This window comes from Sinocyclocheilus anshuiensis, unplaced genomic scaffold, assembly GCF_001515605.1.
Source record: "Sinocyclocheilus anshuiensis isolate Anshui unplaced genomic scaffold, SAMN03320099.WGS_v1.1 scaffold997, whole genome shotgun sequence".
Taxonomy (NCBI): Eukaryota; Metazoa; Chordata; class Actinopteri; order Cypriniformes; family Cyprinidae; genus Sinocyclocheilus; species Sinocyclocheilus anshuiensis.
In genome coordinates this window covers 1741763-1749604 of record NW_015555715.1, presented here as the reverse complement: position 1 = coordinate 1749604, position 7842 = coordinate 1741763, and the positions used below count along the sequence as shown (strand labels likewise).

The following is a 7842-nucleotide window of genomic DNA, read 5'->3' as shown; positions in this document are numbered from 1 at the left end:
GGGCGACAGCCAAAACAATAAACATTGAGATACAACAGAACAGCAAAAAGACTGAAATTGCACGGCGAAGGGGAAAAATAACTAACTACTTGATACTCAAGTAGTTGGATGAATAGTAAGTCGACCATAATGACCCCTCTCATCAGGTGTTAAATGCAAAAAAACAAAAAAAAACTTCAAACTAAAATGAAAGAGAACTAAAAGTGCCATCTTTTGAATGTTATTAATTCTCCTTAGTAACAGTATTTTTAACTACAGTGTCCACTGCGAGTTCATAGATGGCAGTGAACTGACATCTCTCAAAAGCAGAAAAGGTCATCAGGCTCGGCGGACAGGAGACGAGCCGAACGTGTGTAACCGTGTGTGTGTGTCCCATTATCTTGTGCGCTCAGGAGTAATCGATTAGACTAGGACAAGTTGTAGGTAGAGGCGAGGGTCAGGATCTCTTGCGATGGTGCGTTTGCCTGACACAGCTAAACGTCCCAGGTCAGGGCAGAGGGCACTGATGGAGGGGCCACAACGGGCACTGTTCAGACCACCATGACAGTGGCGTGGCACGGCGGGCAGCAGTGGAGGATGATTAAAGTGCTAATGCATTATTCACAACAGAGTAGAGAATTAGTAGATATGGACACCGACCACATCTACATGTCCCCATCTCTCCACAGCCTACATTCAATCTCCATTTTTAAAAACCTGCATATTCAGTTTTAAACTGCATTCCACCACGTCCGAGTCTTTCGTTCTTTTACTGTGACTTTCTTCTCGTTCCATCGCTCTCTCCTTTGCTCTCCTGTTGGGCGGATATGGGCACGAAGAGGCACAGTGGACTCAGCTCTTTTGAAAATTTAATGCCATTAGAGGAGCCGTCCTGAGTGGATAGGGAACGTGAGGAGGTTGAGAAGAAGATATTGATGACAGCTATTAATAGCGCCTCAGTGGGCCAGCCAACATCGTGTGCCTGAACGATGGACCGCGGTTCTTATAATGCACTCACAAGCCTGCGTTATATTTTGTGCAATTATGAGAGCACCAACCTATGGAATCCTTAACCTAACAGCTTGTATCCCACAAAGCACCCTGAGATCCATCCAGGTTTTGGTGCAGACTTGAGTTCAACTGACTGTAAAATTGTTTGCTGGATTAATGTGAAAGCAGTCTTTTAAATTCGGTTGCACACCATGGAACCAAATCCTGGGTCTCAGCTAAAATAAACCATCAAACAATCTGTGGCTGCAGTGAACTGCCACTGATTACATTTATTATGCTTTATTGTCCTCAAATACTTTTGTAGTGGATCACATATTTGCATATTTTACTGCAGCCAGTGCAGACAATCCAATAGAAATATGTTTTGTTTTGCCATTATTTAACAGCAAACACCTTTGTGTAGACACAAACATTCAACTTAGAGAAAAAAAAGACTAAATGATTTGTATATACATCTCAATAAAAGGTTATTTAATTGCACTTTAAATAAAACTAAACTAAAATAAGTTTTTCTGGGGTCCATCTTACAAAAGTACTACAAAGTTTGTCCTGATTTTAAAAAAAATGTCTTGTGACATCAAAAAGTAGGCAGACCAAAAATATATATTTTACGGTGAAGGGAGTTAATGCAAAAAAATGCCTGATTAAAGACAACTCATCTTTCTATTCTGCCATTTTTATTAGCACTCAAAAACAGTTTGACTAGTGTACTGACTTACAAACGGAATGAAACTGTAAAGAGTTACCAAATTATCACATTTGATGTTGATTGCAAGCTCACTACTTGGATAAAAAATGACTTATTTTTTATTTTAAAAATATGATTGCTGTGATGCTGAAGATTAAGTGGAATGGCCATTTAACAAACGTACCGTAACCAATGTACTGTAAAACCCTAAATCCATCAGGAGGAGGGAGACAATAAAATTCAGGTTCTGACTCATGTTCATGTAGTGCCAAATGTGAATACGACATAACATGAACATAAAAACACCTGTTTCAATATACCAGAGAATGTATAAAGGAACAGATGATTCAGGGTCAGCTGATGTTGTTGTAGTCACTTTCTGATGGCACAATGGATTGTGCAGTTGGACTAAAAGTGGTAGCTCAACGGGAAGTGGAGGGATGAGAAAGTCCAGGTGCAGCACATCCAGTGTATGACCATGAGGGCTCAAAACTAGACATTGTGCTCTTTTCTTTACATCACAGCAGCGTCAAACGTGGTGTTGAAATCTGAACAAGGTTTTCATGAAGGTGCTTTTACAGTAATTCTTTTTTATAGACTACAGAGAAACAATATTACAGCTCTTTTGACAGAATATCACAGGAAGAAAAAGTGGGAAAATATCTACCGCTGATCAACACTTCACATAACACCATCTCTGAGAACTTCCAAAATTATTCAGAGACAGAAAACTGAAAAAAAAAAAAAAAAAACATTTACCCACTCCAGCATTTGCATCCTCTCTTTCCTGTCTTTTTTCTTTCTCACACACAGACATGTGCGTACACACTCTCTCGCAGCAGTGGGGCCGCTGTCAGGTGATCAGCGTCAGTCCTTGGATCCTCGCGCTCCCCGGTGAGGGCAGAAACTAGGCCAGGCCTCGACAGAGCCGCCGTCGCCGTGCGCAGCCAGGAACACCGTCCCCCTGTCCACAGGACCTGAGCGGCACGCTCATTAATAAAGTCCTGACAACAACGTGCTCCCCTGCAACCCCCTGCACCATCGCTCACACCCGCAGCCCCCTTTCCCGCTCGCTGGCATGGGGAATTAACCTGGGAGGGGCGGGGGGGAGGGTAGGGGGTGCTAATAGGCTGAAATTAATCAACGACGCCTGATTCGACGCAGTGGAGCGGCTGGAGTGCCAAACAACGTCCGTGAATGCTAATGGCGTTCTTGCTCTCTCGCTCTGTCATAATGTGCACAAGTTTCTGCGGCAGGCTGTAATATGGCGTCGTCCATCCTCGAGTTCTGCCGCGCTTCACCTGCTGATGCAAGTAAGCACGGTTGCACAGCTTAAGGCGAAAAACCTAGTGAATCTTTCCTGTCCAAGCCACACTCAAAGTCACACTTCTGTAAATTAAAAAAATGCTGGTTAAGAGGAATCATTCACCCAAATATGATCATGTACTTTTCCTCATGCCATTTCCTACCTGCATTACTTGTTTTCTTCTGTTGAAAACAAAAGGTCAATATAATGACAGCAAGTGAATAGGACTGTAAGGCTCCAAAAATGACACAAAAAAAACTATTAAAGGGGTAGTTTGTTCCCACTCACTGACTTCTATAGACCTTATGTAGCTCCTCCCCTTTTCAGTGCTGCTCTGTCTTCATTGTCTTCTGTTTGTATTCCCACAGTGTGAAGGTAATCTTGTATGAATTTTTGAATGAACTGCTCGTTTTAAAACCTTTCCGGTCTGCTGTCAGTTGTTATGACATCCGCTTCAAACATTACAATGCACATGATAACTTTTGTTAACTCTACAATAAGTAAATCCACTTTACCAGCTAATTACTCTTCAAAACTGATGCTATAGAGCAACCGCAAAAACGGACATTGAAAGACAAAATTCTAAAGATGGCTGCGCACTTGTTTCTCTGACGCATAAGGTCTGTTGTATGGATGAAAATTACAATGAAAGTCAATAAGAACCAAAATGGTTTGGTAACCAGCATTCTTCAAAATTTCTTCTATGTTCCACAGAAAAAAAAGGTATACAGGTTTGGAATAACATCACTATCCCTTTAAAAGTAAAAGTCATAAAAAATATGTGCATGTTTTCTGAAGAAATACAATAGAATTGTGTGGCGAACAAACCAAAATTTAAGACGTTATCCACTACAAATATGGATATCTGTACTGCTAGCTCATAAAAGGAGTAGTGAATGAATCAACTGACTCTTTTAAAATCTGTTGATTTTGAAAACTGGTCTTGAATCAGAATGATTAATTTCTCAAGTTAGGTTCACAGATTCAACAATCTGGTTGCAGCTACTTAAATTAAATCTTTTTATCACACAAATATGTCCACAAGTCATTTAAGACCACAAATGATATTTAGAATCATTTCAATGCTTAAAATCTTCACCTCATTCACTGTAATTGACCTATCGGTAAGCCCCTCCCCTCTAATGCAGATGAGCCAATGGCAGTCGAGTATCAGTTGCACGGGGAGCGGAACTCTGACATCTGTAGGTTTCAGCGCCATAGAGAAACATTGGAAGATCCGAAGCTCGCATCGTTTTTATGGGGTTTATGCTTCAAAAATGGAAAAACGATGTGCCTGGGGTACTTGTAACAGTGATTCCAGGTATCCCGAGAGGATAGGTAATGGAATTTATTTTATTCTATTTCCTAAACCCAAACAAAACAGATCAAAATGTCCATAAGCATTCACCCCTAATCCCAATGAAGACAAAAACGTTCGTTTTCTGGTTGTCATACTCTCATTAAGAGCGGACTCTTCTCGCATCTTGTACAGTGTAGGGCAAAAACACATAAACAAAGGTCTACATTTCACTGTCTCTTCATATTAAACTGGTTAAATGTAAATTAATTTAATCGTACCCTGCGATACATGAACAGTGTTGATCCGGAATGTTGTTGTCTGTGATCGTGACGAACGTAACATGAGGCTTCTCCCGCTTGCATTGTGATCTGTAAACCCTCGCTTCCAAATTAATACCCACAACATTTATTTTAAAATCTTTTATATATCCCTCCATGGCATATTTATGTCCCACTTGAATGGTGGTCCTTCTGTGTCCAAAATGTATCAAAAAGATATAGGGACAAGGTTTTCACATTGACAGCTGTCATTGTAGTTAGCAACTCCGTTTGTTTGTCGAGTTCGCAACAGTAACTAAGGGGGGCGGGGCTTACCGATAGGTCAACTGCATGGAAAAGAGCAACCTGACACATTATTGAAATGTCCCCTTTGGAAAGTTTTCATTTTTGAATGAACTAATCCTGTAATAAATTAAAGAAAAACTTTTACAGCTCTGATGGGACGTCTGATAGGATGCTTAGAGCCCATGCCGAGTCAGGGTGAGTGCAGATGAAAAGGGGTGGGGTGCGGGGGGCGTGGTGGCAGTTTATCACCTGTCACGCTAGCAGAAGTCAGTGAATGTGAACAGTATGTGTTGTTTGTGCTGTGGAGAGATGGGTGTTTTTTCTGTCTCTATCCTCGACAAACAAAGGGCTCTTTTCTTCAGCGGGCTCTCCTGATGGGGCTGCGGTGGTACGTGGGCCCCTCTGTTCTCAGTGCAGCCGCGGCACTGAAAGAACGGCTCTCACCTCCTCCAAGGAGGCAGACAAAAAGCAACTCACAGACTCAGAATAGCAGCCTTTCAGAGGGCCGGCCACGCCACAAAGTCCTGCCAACATGCCATGACTGAGTCATTCTCTACCCCACTTTACCTCCCCCCCAACAATGCCAAGGGCATCTACATGTGGGCAAAAAGGAAATGGTATTGATTTAGGAACATCAAATGCTGGCCAGGAAAATGAACCTCATATTAGCACACACAATTATATTTAGCGGGATACATAATGGCACAGACGCACACACACATTGTCCCCTTGCCAGCTCTCTGTAGGCCTGTCTTCAGAGGGGACTTTGGGAAAGAAGGGAGAGACAGGAAAAGTGGGTCATACATGGTGAGAGGAAGAGAAAGAGAGTGAGAGAGCGGGAGATAGAATTCCCCTGATCAGGACAAATGCATCAGTCACAGGCCTTGTTGCTTTCATCTGTTCTCAGTGGACAACTCAACCTGGGAACGCACATGCTAACACATGTACCCAGACACACTCAAACACACTTTGTGCCATACAATACTGTATTTTTTTTTTAAAACAGCCAAGTATGTGAGGACTGATAGACAGTTTTTTTTGTTACAAAAGAGGGACAAAAACATATTGGACTGGGTGAACAAAAAAGTTCACCACTAGGGACAAAAGTTTTACTAGGGATGTGAACCATAAAAAAAGTAACAATTGTGATTCAGATTCCTTAAAGATCCTTAAAGATTAACAATTATTTTAGAACTTTTAAGCAGTGCTTGAAGTGGGTCGGTACACACCGGTACTTCTATATTTTAGCTTTTAGAGTACCTGCACTTTTTTGTGCGTACCGGCACTTCTGACATGTTGCCGGTACTCAGCGCAAAGGTGTCAGGGTCTGGGTGATTATATGATCCCATAATATGATTAGAAAGGACACTATATAAATCACACTACCCAGGCGGGATCACTTCTCATCTCGACTAATCACGTGAATGAATGCAAGCGGAGTGTGTGGGGCGCGAGAGCATGTCAGGGGAGGCGCGCAGAGTAGTAGAATAATAATTAATTATTGATTACTAATTTGAATCAGTACTTTATAACGAAAATAATATCTTAAAATTAAAAGCAGGCTTTTGCGATCACATCATTTTAAACCGGTAAACTCCAGCAAAGTCCAAGGATCCAGTAAACGAATTCAAACAGTAAGTTCAAAACAGCCTAATGCAGAAAAAAAAACAAGGCTGATTTCATCAGCGATTGCGGAAATAATCGTGACTTACGTCCAGATGTCAGTAAAATTATTATTTTCAGCATGTATTTGGCTTAAATGCAAGAGTGTTTTATAATGAACGCTGATTATGCGGTGGTCAACGATTTAGCGATTCTGAATGGATCCGTATAGTAGGCAGGCGATTTAGTGGTCTTTGGGGGGGGGGAGTACTGGCACTTTTTTTTTTTCCACTTCAAGCACTGCTCTTAAGTATGCAAATAATTGATCTTAATAATATACTTCACATTCCTTCTGTTTTGTAGTTCAGTGAGCAACTCGGAAAGATTACGTGAGGCATTAGACTGATTCAAGCATATGACTTTGAGACTGTTTTATGAGTCTTTCTGACCAATTCATTAAATGACTGACTACTGTTTACAAATCAGACTGTACAAAGACAAAAAAAATATAAAGTAGTATTCTATTTATTGTCTTTGATTTCACAATAACAGTTTTTCTTGTTGCACTCAGTTTAGATCGCAAGCTAAAAGCGCAGCATTTCTTTTGCAGTGAAACTGCAGATTTTGTACATAGTACAGTGTTCAGAAAACATACACTACCGTTCATAAGTTTAGGGTCACTATAATGTTTTTTTTTTTAGGAAATAAATACTTTTATTAGGCAAGGACGCATTAAACTGATCAGAAGTTTAGACCGTAAAGACATTTATAATGTTAAAAATGCTATTTCACATAAATGGTCTATCTTTTTAACTTCCTCATCAAAGTATCTTGGGGAAAAAATGTATCATGGTTTCCAAAAAAAATGTAACACTAAAATAATAAGAAATGCTTTTTGAGCACCAAATCAACATGTTGGAATTATTTCTTAAGGATCATGTGACACTGAAGACCGGAATAATAGCTGATGAAAATTCAGCCTTGCATCACAGGAATAAATTACATTATAAATGATATTAAAATAGAAAATAGTTATTTTAAATTATAATAGCACAATATTACTGTTTTTACTGTATGTTTGATCAAATAAATGCATCAATAAATGCATTGGTGTGCATTAAAGACATTTCAAAAATAAAAAAACCTTTGAACAGTATATAATTATTTGATGTCATATAACAAAATCATTTAAAAGAAAAAAAAATTTTTTTCTTAAAAAAGGAGCTGGTTCTCGTTTCCCATTCCTACTGGTTACCCCCATTTTTAAAGTGAGAGATAGGTAGACACTTTGATGCATTTCTGTGTGGGTACCCAGTCAGACCGACCCGATAAGGGCCACAGATGACAGGCTTAGGAAAGAGCGACCCCTGAGACCCCCCCCCCCCCAAGACAC

General features: G+C 40.3%; 1 protein-coding gene across 1 annotated transcript in view; it reads right to left on the bottom strand.

Annotated features, from left to right (window-relative positions):
• Positions 1-7842, bottom strand: part of LOC107672277 (transmembrane protein 189-like) — a 30322-nt gene that overhangs the window by 11651 nt on the left and 10829 nt on the right. The gene's annotated exons all lie outside the window — the stretch shown is intronic.